Consider the following 11721-nt stretch of genomic DNA (forward strand, 5'->3'; position numbering starts at 1 on the left):
ACTATTCTAGAAGTGATAAACTGACTGAATTGTTTCTGTACATTGTGAGTGGGAAAGAAAAGATTGTAGAGAGAGGAGAAGTGTTCTAAAAGTTTTATTCTAATTCTTATTATTATTTCTTTTTTTTTTTTTTTCATTACTGTTAATAAAGCTTTCTTTATATCCTTTTAAGTTTTGAGCCTGCTTTGCCTTCCTCCTATTCCTATCTCACAGCTGGAAATAATAAACTATATTCTAGTGGGTTCACTGGTGTTTGGCCAGCACTGAAAACCACCACATTGATTGGTGCATTGGTTGGGAAATCTAGGATTGGCGAACCAAAACCACCACATTATATTATTTGCATATAGTTCCTTTGATGCTAATCACCTTGAACACTAAAAGTCACAGGGTGAGTAGTCACATGTAGTTCTTCCATGGGAGATGACTCATCCCCATAAATCCCACTAGACTGCCCTTTAGGCTCTGCTCGGCATAATGGCCTTGGCCTTTTTGGTGACCTGGAGGCCCTAGGCTTGGGAGGTACACCCTATGATCAGCACCCCAAGAGAAGAGAGGAAACATGAGTGACCATGTATTATGGTTGCAGATGTTAATGTTTCCTACCCTCCTTAGAGCCACAATCCAAAAACTCAAGATCCCATCAGGATCTTCCACCTGGTTTCCAGATATGCCCATCTGAAGCATGCAAGCCCCAGACATGTACAGAAATTGATTTAGGTCCCTTATTTATTACTCTGCCACACCTGCCTCACAATGTGTACAACCAAGATCTTACCTGGAAGAGTTAAGTGGTAAAGGAGGAATATGCTCCCAGGTGAGCAGATATATCCCGGTGTTCATACAGAATTCCAAGGTCGTAAAATTCAACACAAGGTAACTGAGTGCACTGTAGCTTTTGACAAGACCTCTTACCTGCCCTCCTCTAACCCTTCAGTTTATTGGAAAAGAAAAATTTAGTTGAAACTCTTTGAGACAGCTGTTCTGTAGCCTAGAATTTGAAAAGAGCTGTCATGTTTCAAATTATGATCAAGGTCCATTTTCACTGTCACTCACATCCAGGTGTTTATTAGATAAACCATTTTATTTTGATCATAGTATTATCAATTGTATATAGAAGGCAAATTTTATTTAAGAGTATTTTATAGGGATTTCAGAGAGAAAAGATAATCAGCAATTTAATAATAGCAAAAAAATTCTTCCAATATATATGAGACATTCACATCTTTCACTATAACAATATAAATGAAAAAATAATTGTGTGAAGCCACAATATTCTACTGTAATGTTATAACATTTAGACAACAATCCTGAAGATTCAGGTTCAGTAAATCTTGAGAACAGATGTGTAACTCTTCCTATACACTTCTAAAGATTTTTGTCCTTCAGTTGAGCTGGCTGTGCAGGAGGAGCTAAATCCTGTCCTTAGGAAGTATCACTCTGCTTGCAAATTGATGGATACACATGTTTAGATTATGACATCTCACCTGCACTTCTTGTCATCCCATACACTTTTATGGTTTTCACTTGGTTTTGGAATGATCCCATTTCATTTTTTAGCATTTTATTTCTTCACGTCTTCTCCCCTGTCTTTATTTACATTTTTTTCCCTGGTTTCAGGACTTGAATTAGAGTAATTTTGGCAAATTTTGGTCCTTTTCACTGCATCTCATTTCCTCTCCATTTGTTTGCAGTTACTCAATTTCCAAATTTCAATATCCTTGTTTTTGATCATATCTCCTTTCCAGAGGGTTTGTTTGACTTTGTTCTCAGATTTCAAGGTTTCATTCCCTTTCCTGAAAGGAAATTCTTCATTTTATGATTTTTTACTTCTCAGACCATTTGGTTGTGGTCACCCCATTTCCAAATTTCCCAATTTTTTTTCCAATATTGTTGTTTTTCATAATTTTTTACCAGAGTGTTTGTTCAACATTGTTCTCTGATTTCAAGATTTCATTCTCTTTTCTCAAAAGAAGGGTATCTCAGGACTAAAATAAATTTTAATTAGGAGCAGCTCCAATGCTCTAAAATATGGTCCTCTCTGCACTGAACAATATAGATGGAATCCTTCATTTTTGGGTTTTTTTTTGGGTTTTTTTGGGTTGTTTTTGTTTGTTTGGTTGGTTGGTTTTTATGATTAGCAGCTTCGAAACATGATACAAGTAATGTTTTCTTGTACTGGCATTTAATCCTTTTAGAGGTACCCTTGTTTTTATCTTTCTTTGTCCCAATAATTTTAAAATAGCTTTTCTACTAGGAAATTCTTCTCTAGGAGTTTTCATGCAAATGCTAAGTTGCATTTCAGGCAAATAATTGCTTAAATGTCAGGGGCCACTTAAGTGACTGTCTGTCAGTGACTATCTTAAATGATTTAAGCAATTGTCCTGGTTTCAGCTGGAATAGATTTAATTGTAGCTGGTACTGCGCTGTGTTTTTGATTCAGTATTAGAATATTGCTTTGTTTGTTGCTAAGGAGCACTTGCTTTAAATCCAGGACTTTTCAGTGTCTTGTGCTTGCTCTGCCAATGAGCAGGTGCACAAGAAGCTGAGAGGAAGGACAGCTAGGGCAGCTGAACCAAACTGGCTGTGGGATATTCCTTCCCAAAGGACATAAAACCCAGTATATAAACTAGGAGAGGTACCCAGGTGGGGCCAATTCCTCTCAGAGACAGGCTGTGCATCAGTCAATAGATCATAAGCAATTCTGTTGTTCTTCTCTTACTTCTCTTGTGTTCTCTTACATTCTCTCCCTCTCCTTATCAATAACATTATAATTACAATTAACATTATTAATTTCATTTATTATTATAAATAATAATAATATTTTAATGCGCTTATATTATTTTTTTTTTATCTCAACACAGAAGTCCTGTCTTTTCTTTCTAATTCTCCTCCCCAAGAGCAGGGGTGAGGTAAAGTGGAAGGCAGTGTGCAAGTGGCCGCATGGTACTTAGTTGCCAACTGGGGTTCAGCCACATTAGTTATTTTGTAGCCTATGGTTTTAATTTTGTAATTTTAGAGGTGGGATGGATTGATTTTGACAATTTTTTTGCATAGCAGTACTGCTTTGAGCTTTGGAATTTGGTTGTTTTTTCATGTGAAAATATTTCTATTATTTTATCTTGATAATAATAGAGTAGTGTCCAGTAGTAAAACTGACAGTAAAGTAAACTTAAGTAAAACTGACAGCCTGCATTAAGTAGGTTTGAAATGATTTCCCTGGTCTTCCACTGATCCCTTCCTGGTGGTCCTTCACCATCAACAGATCTGCTGGGTTATATCCATGTCTTTGTGAATGACCAGAATGGTAATGTCCTCTTCTTTAAGACTTTTGTCACCTGCCTTCCTGGCCCTGCCCTCTTGCCTACATGGACGTTCAGATTCTTGCATGGCCTGAAGGACATTTTAACCAGTCCTTAAACTATGAACTTGCAATACAGGAACTTGAACAGGTGAGCTTTGAGATAAGCTGTAGCACTGCTTTTAGAAAAAAAAAAGTCCTGAGTATATTCCCCACTGCAAACTAGATGCCCTCAGCTCTATGGCAGCATTGGGATTGCTTTCCATGTCAAAGGGATCTATCAGCATAAAAGCCTTCATGTATGGGATGTTCAGGTGCTATAATAATGGGGAATGCATACACCTTTATAAAAAGGAATATCAATGCATTATTTATAAAGCAACAGGGCACTGAAGAATAAGATGTAGAAGAAAAGTGAACAGCAACAAAAGTCCGCTGTTGCCTCTCTTTTTTATTTCTTGGAAAAACAATACCACTGAAGCTATGATGATTTGTGCTCTCTATTACAGCAACTGCATATTAGAAATATTTAGCAAGTGCAAGCTGTGAATGCTTAGCCATAACTATAAATACCACCAAAGTAAACAGAAAGCTCAAGTGTTGTTTAATAGCATGTCTCCAGACAGACAGCTTTCATAGCTCAGTAACTTGGTTCCCCTGTTATTGAATTTCTCCCTGAGAAATATTATACCAATAAAAATGGTATAGTGAGTTTTATCCCAGACAAAAAGATCATTCCATATTGGAATGAAATTCACTCTCCAACCCTTGGAAATATTTTGCTTCTTAAATGAGAGAGCATCATGTTGAAATGACTCTATAAAAGCAGTGTGATTTTGGTTTAGGTGAACAACAATGTAGCTGAGTTTTTATGAATATATTTTGATAGTAAATGAAGCATTCAATGACTTAGGATTTTAAAGAAAAGTGGCCACATATTTTTGTATTAAAATAATGGATTTTAAAAGAAAAATAATTTCATTTTAATTAAAATTATTTATATTGGTATTATATTATTTTCATAGCTTATTTAAATATTGCACTGATTCATATATATTTTGACCTTATAAAAATATTTGCATTGTGATTTCTGCCATATTATCTCTTTTAGAATGAAATAAAAATCAAATTGTCAAAAATTGTATGGATTCATGGTTTCCTCTCAAAATGTCTTAGTCTTTTATTCATTGTAGAAGCTAAGTGTTTAGCATCACCAAATAATCTATGTAATATAACATCACCAAATAACCTATAAAATATAGCCTTTAGATTTTGAGAATGTATCTACTTATGGACATAATTTCATAATTGTCATTGGTAATTTTTGCTAAACAAATGGTTCATTCATAAAGTCAGAAAAAAATATTTTTTTATATAAATTCATTTGAATAAACAATATGCTGCCCTAATAATGTTAAAACTGGTGTTTACTCAACCAGCTATCAATTAAGTTTACAATTAATTTTGCCAAGACACTTCAAAATAGTCCCTGAATACTCACATACATACAAGACTAGCATCTCTGTTTGCATGCGATGCAAATTAAGTAATAATATTTTTAAATCTTCATTTTTTTATATTAAAAATGAAATTAAAATGTTGTGTTGCTTACAGTCTGGTATCAATTCTCCTCTTGCAGATTACTGGTTTGGGGAACAAATCCTGGACAGTGGTAATGAAATTACATTGGACCTCTCAAGAATGCAAAGAGATTATTGTTTACTGTGACTGAAGCCTGAATGGTTCCACATCAGAAAAAAAAAATAAAAGAAATGGAAAAAAAAAAAGCAAACGTGCCTCTTCACAGGCAGAAGGTCACAAGATCCTCTGTAGTGGGAGAGGATATGTACACTGGAGGAATGGAGCTCTAAATATGCACTTCTAGTAAGGTTTTATGTGCAAGAATAAATAAATGAAAAAGTAATAAATATGTTTTCTACATGTAGATTAGAGAAAAAAAAATAGAGATTAGAGAGAAAAAGCTAAACATCAAAAGACTGTCTCTTCTTAGCCTGTGATTTAAATAACAGCTCAAGAAAAGCCTGAATTAGTGCAGCTTTAAATTTACAAACCACCAGAAAATAAAATAGACATGAAGGATTTAGTTCAGAATGATAACTCAAAGTAGAAGCAGATAAAATGCTACATAATTAAGTCTTGCCAAATCCTAAAAGACATTGTTAGGTTGAAATGCTACCATATAGCCAGAATGAGACCAAAGAAGTCAGGGTAAGGAATCACTAATTTGGAGGTCAGGCTATAACGGGAGATGTCGTGTCTGTTACTATCCAGGCAGACATAAAACCATTAGAATAGTTTTGAGTATGCATGATATTTAGAATTGTGTAAGATTCATAAATCATGTTTCTTACATGAACTACATATTTTGTAGATGCTGACTGATTAGAAAAGCCATATATTTTGTCAGTGTGGCTTTTTTTTCTATTATGTAGTATAAAATCTACAAATTGATGTTTTGAAAAGATTCTGTGGTTAAAGCATGGGCTCCCTCTGTCTGTATATTTGAAGCTTACAATAAAAAGGGGGGGGTTCTATAAAAGAGTAAGGAAAAGTTCTCATTATTACTCTACCTTCTTCCTTGTACATTTTCAATATGAAAATATATGCATTTTATTACATTTCTTTTAAATATGAAAAGCATATGGCTTTAAAACTGAAGATCATATGCAACTTTGCAGTCTCTCACATGAAAGATTGTATTGTCTTAGGTTATTGAACCTGATCATTTGTTAATTACCTTAGGTTTTGTATTGTAAAATGCAGAGAAGTGGAATATGTGCCAACATTTCTGGACTTAATGTGTTCCTTAGTTTAGGAAAAAAATAATGATTTAACAACTTGGTCATCTTTTCCTCTTTTACATACACATACGTACATAACTTCTAATATTCTTCTCTTTCCTCTTTGCTTTTTCCTCTGTGACTTGCAAATTTGAACGAGCTATCTTTGATTTTCCTTTGGATGAAACATATTCTTCTTAAGCAGTAGGATATCTCTCTCAGTGTAGCCTGATACTAGCAATTATAAAGAAAAAAAAAAAATAAAGTTATTGCTTTTATTTTTAGTTTTTGTACCTTCTTAATTGGTACACTATGTCCTTTCCTACTGTGCAACATGCAGTGCAAGGTGTGTGAATATTGACCTCTTATGCAGAGTTGGTGTGCCATTGTAATTCTGTGTCCTCCTGTAGAAGAATAATGAAGCAACCCTATTTAGTGTAGATGTCTCAAAACGTCTTTAAAAGATGGGGAAGAGTTTCAGTGAACAAGATTTCTGCATGGATTTTATTTAGACTATTTTTTTCATAACCAAGTGAAAAAACCACCAAAGAATCCCCCAGAACAAAACTTCACCAAAAAAGGAAATTTATAAAAGAGAAACTGAATAAAAAATTCCAGAGCTCTAAAATTCTCGGTATTTATAATAATTCCAAGAGAAACGAGTTAGTTTTGAAAAAGACCTGAAAAGAGAGGAAGTGGAAGTGCTGAGTTCTGATCGACAGTGACCCATTTGTAAATAAACCTGTCTGAAAAAGATAGATGCTTCATGCTCATAGGAAACTAAAGGACCTGAAGACAAGAAAAAGAAAAAAAAAAGAGAGATGGCAGATAAATTGGTAACAGAAGCAAAAAGTCACACCACGGCCACATTCAGCTTTGGTGTGTAACAATGCCTGAGAGATTTATAAGAGAGATATATAATACAAAGGTGGCAGTAGGTGTCAGACACATCTCTGAAGCTTGTGGCACTGTTACAGTTATCCAAAATAAAATCAGCAAGTGCAAGGGACTTTTTAGATAAGGACTTTGTCTCTTGGCAAAAGGAAACCATCACAGTCTGAAATGAGCTACTTCCAGGAGTTGATACATTAAAAGGATATGGCAAAACTTGTCATGCATTCCCTGCTCTTGTACATGTACATTTAAATGATACCTGTTTCTGAATAAAACAGGAGTATGGTTCTTGCAAAGGGAAACTTAGATTTATGGTTATTTGTCAAAGTGGAACATTTAGCAAGTTTTCAATTGGCTGATTAGTATTGTGGTGAAGTTTACATCTGAACACTCACAGTTTCCAATACCCCAACAATCTTCAATCCCTTAGAGCACTGTTATAACAACCAAGGGAATACCCTTTTAAAATTTCTTCTAATTTTCTCATCCTTTTGAAATTTTCAATGAACACAAAAATAAATAACAGACTGTGTGTTTAATATTTTTCTGGACCAGGACAAATCAAGAAAGAGGTAAGTGAGGGACTATATGTTGTGTGCAGTCATAACTTCCTTGCTTGCCTGGAGACTCATGGGAGCTAATATGGTTACCATGCAGAGGTGTTTTTCTGTATCCAAAAGCTGCAGGCAATATCATCTTGGACTGATGCTCTATTCACCCTCTGAATATTTTAATAATCTGCCACATTTATTGTGCATATCAGTGAATTAAAAAAAATAATATGTGATCTTCAGTTATTAGACAGAGGCAAATTGATTCCCTGAAACAGCTGAAAATGAGTTCTTTTCTACTTTCTCTGTTGATTTGCAATAAATCAACTTGATACTTTGTACAAGGGTTTTCTTCTTCAAGGGTATTTTCTGCTGTCATAGGAAACAACAATCTCTAAGCCTGGACTACTGTGAAGCCTTGGCTCCTGTGAATGGCAAGTGAAGATTGCTTTGTTCTTGCTTTTGCTTTTTTTCTCCTGCAGGAGGAGTATCAGTGGAATTTCTCCAATAGACTAACTCCTCAGTGAGGAGATATATTTAGAAAGGAAAGTGTGAAATCCTGAGGTGTGTTTTTGACCATGTCCAGAACTGAAGGCTTTGGTGCAAGTGTTTAGTTGCTATGAGGGTTGCTGGCATGTGTCCCCAGGAGGCCATGCTCCAGGTGCCCTGCAGACCAACTGGATTATGCTTCAGTTATTACATCAGGTTTCATCAGCTTTTTAATTAAAAAAAAAAAAGAAAAACCAACCTGATAATTTCAGTTGATACAGAAGGTTGGCAATGTAGATCTTTATTTTTTTCTGTTTACGTATTTTTTTCTGTCTACATATTTTCTGTTTACATTTATTTCTGTCCAACTTTGCTAGGGAAATTATAATACAGGGTACTCTTGACAATGTTAATCATTTGCACATTACTCTGCCCAAACAATTGTTAGAATCTATCAACCCTGATATATCTTTTTAGATTTAAACATTATTTACTTAGTCATCAAACCAAGTTGTTGCTTCAAGAGAGCTGTTTGACATATATTTTTGTTACCTAAGACACTGAGAGAGACCTAGGTTTTCATGGATAATATATGATTTTATTACTTTATTCAATCAGTGATATCTAGGTTGTGAAATTCCAAAATACAATGCATAGAAAACAAACCAATAAGAATTAAAGCCAATTGCAATTGATTGACCAAAAGTACATTTGGTTAAATTTGTAGTGATAATTAAACAGACATTATGAACCTCTCTTGTATGATACAAGCACTATCCAGTACTACACCCTTAAATTACCTTTAAAACTGTCCTTTAGTATTAATTTCATGTGCTTAGGAAAAAATAATCACCAGCCTATGCATGTTTACTCATAGGATGAATGAAACATTGCAACTGAATGGGAATGCAGGTATATTAAGTGGGTTTAATTCTTTGTTGTATGAAGACTTTGAACAAAACTGGCCAAATACAGCATACTGCCAGTGAAATCAAAGTCAAATGGTAGGGGAAGTGCTGGATTATAAAGGAGAATATCCAATTATTCTTGTGCTTGGATTTGTCCTGGCTACCGCTCAGTTAACACACAACCTACTGTTCTACAATCTATTTTTAAAAACTTTTTTAGTAATCTTACAAAAACATGAGCATAATTCTCCACAGATGGCAGGAGAGATATGACAGTGGTGAATGTGTCTCCATTTCTTTCCCTATTGACACTGGTTTTCATATTTGAAGCAGGTGTATCATTTTAGAACAGCCTTATGGAAACACAACATGGTCCATGCAACACAACTTCATTAGCTCCAAAAGAGTTCTGTTGAAGGTGGATTCTAGCACAAACCATTTTATTATTTTTTTCAGTTAATAGCAAACTTCATACTTTGCAAGTACACTTCCAACACAGTTTTGCTGCACAGTTCTTTACTATTACAATTGAAAGGATTCAATGTTTTCATGTCCTAAGGGAAAAAAGAAATCTAAGTTTGCATTTGACATAAAATATTTGAAACAACAAAGTTAAACAGAACATTCCTCAAGGTCATACATTTATACCTGCATCTTTGTTGGAAACTCTGTTCATGCCACATTATTAAATAAGATATAGTCCAAAAATGGAATTTATTAAACATTCTTTAACCTATCTTCACATATTCCTGAGAAGAAAGCACTTCACACACATTTTCATTTTCATCACAGTTTAGCCAATATATGTGCAATTATACCATGCTGCATTTGCTGTTCTGTATATTTTTTTCAAAATAGATATTATATAGGAGATTTCAGATACCAACTGCTCTACTAAAGTCAAACTACTTATTTCACCAGTACCATGTGAAAGTTTAATGACATATAATTACAACATACATGTTGATCAACAGCATAAAAAAGCATTTACATTTAAACAATAGAATCTAATTTATCACATGAAACTTCTCTTGTCTACTTCTGTTTATATTTATTTGAGTATAACTGGTGAGTATTAAAGGCTATTTTGAAACAATTTTCATTCAAATATCTAAGACTGGTTTCATACCATTTTAATATCTGGTATTTCTCTGTTGGCCAAACTGATTTTTCTGGTATTTTTGTATGAAGAATATATGCAAAATTATTATCCAATGAGATAAAAAAAATAAGGTTTTGTACTTAGACTGTAATGAAAGAGAAATTTGTAATTAAGTTATCTTGATTTTTGTTGTACTGAAAGTCAGGGTGTCCTTTACTGGGAAAAGGGGAGAAAAATGCTGTCTTGCTTACAGTAGTTGTTCAATCATGCTCTAAATAAGGTGAAAGAGAGAGAGAAAACTATTCAGTGGGTGTGCATATTTATCTCAGTATGACTTGACAAAACAATCAGTTCTGATGCTGTAGAATTATTTTGCGAATTATCCAGTCATAGATCACAAATACTACAGGTTCCTTATTTTTCCAGTTGCAAGTTTCATGCAATTTTTGTAAAAATTATAGTTATAACTTCAGAAGTTTTTCAGCAGATACAACGGCTGGAGTCAAAGCATAAGATTTAATTAAGGAATTTAGGTTATTTTTGCAAAATATATATATGATAATAGAGTGGAATATGTATTATAGGGTTTTATATATATACGTACTATATATATATGACAGTAGGGTGCAATTTAATCATGATTGTTCAATTGGAACATTATCAGGTTTTCCAGTAGTTGTCAACATTAAGGGCCAAGAAATAAAAATAACAGTACTATAGCACAGCATTTTTGCAACTTTATTGACATATTTCTTCTGCATTCTGGTCCTGATCATATATTACATACAGGATTTAATCTGCACAGCCAGTAGTTAGACATCAAAGTGGCTATGCTTACAGTCACATACACATATATACACAGATACACTCTGCAAATGAGTTAGCTTTGACATAGATTATCACAGAAGTAAGGGACAAATTATAGATTGCAGCATTAATTGCAGCCTGTCCATGTGTAGAAACCATATGGTAGTACATGTCACATTTATGCTCACTATATTCAAAAGGCTCAGTAAAATCAACCTAAGGTATTTACCAGCAGAGTATAAACACTGCACATGGCTACAGGAAAACAGCTGCATACAGTGCTTTTTACCTGATTTGTCCCTGGGGTTTGCTTGAAGGTATTTGCAGAATATTAAAATGACCTCCCTAGACCACAGGAGTATGGGTATAAATGAGAATTATTTTGATTGATTAGCTAATTACCCCAAAGTACTGTAGTTTATAGTTTGCATATTAAAAGGCATAGTATTAGGTGGTGGAGAGAATTAAGCAACTTTAAATGCATCAAATGCAATAAGTGTGCATAGTTGGATAAAAATATTTTGGAAGTCTTATTTTTTTTTTTTTTTGGTTTGCCATGTATATTTTTTGGTTTGGAAAGACAAAGATGTTTATTTATTCAGTTACTTATTTCAGTGTTTACCACTTTTGCTTTCATTGTATTCCTTCTGACTCTTCTGGTTTTTTTTTAACTTGACTTACATTTTTTTTTTTTTTATTAGTGTGTGTGGCAGTACTCTAAAAACTGGTACAATCCATGGGCTTTCCTTAATATGGATGCATGGATAGAGAGCTACTGCTGCAGCTTCCCACAGTTCTATGGCAGATTTGTGTTAAAAGTCTTTTCCTTGGGCCAAGTCTCAACTCTCCTGGTGAAGGTGACTAATTC

General features: G+C 34.1%; 1 protein-coding gene across 1 annotated transcript in view; it reads left to right on the forward strand.

Annotated features, from left to right (window-relative positions):
- The window catches only part of DSEL (dermatan sulfate epimerase like), a 137676-nt gene extending 131136 nt beyond the window's left edge, over positions 1-6540 (forward strand). Inside the window, exon 6 of the transcript XR_014952851.1 lies at positions 4941-6540. The gene's annotated coding sequence lies outside the window, so the exon portion shown is untranslated. The remainder of the gene's footprint in view (positions 1-4940) is intronic.
- The last annotated feature ends 5181 nt before the right edge of the window (positions 6541-11721 follow it).

This window comes from Lonchura striata, chromosome 2 (genome assembly GCF_050655825.1).
Source record: "Lonchura striata isolate lonStrDom1 chromosome 2, ASM5065582v1, whole genome shotgun sequence".
Lineage (NCBI taxonomy): Eukaryota > Metazoa > Chordata > Aves > Passeriformes > Estrildidae > Lonchura > Lonchura striata.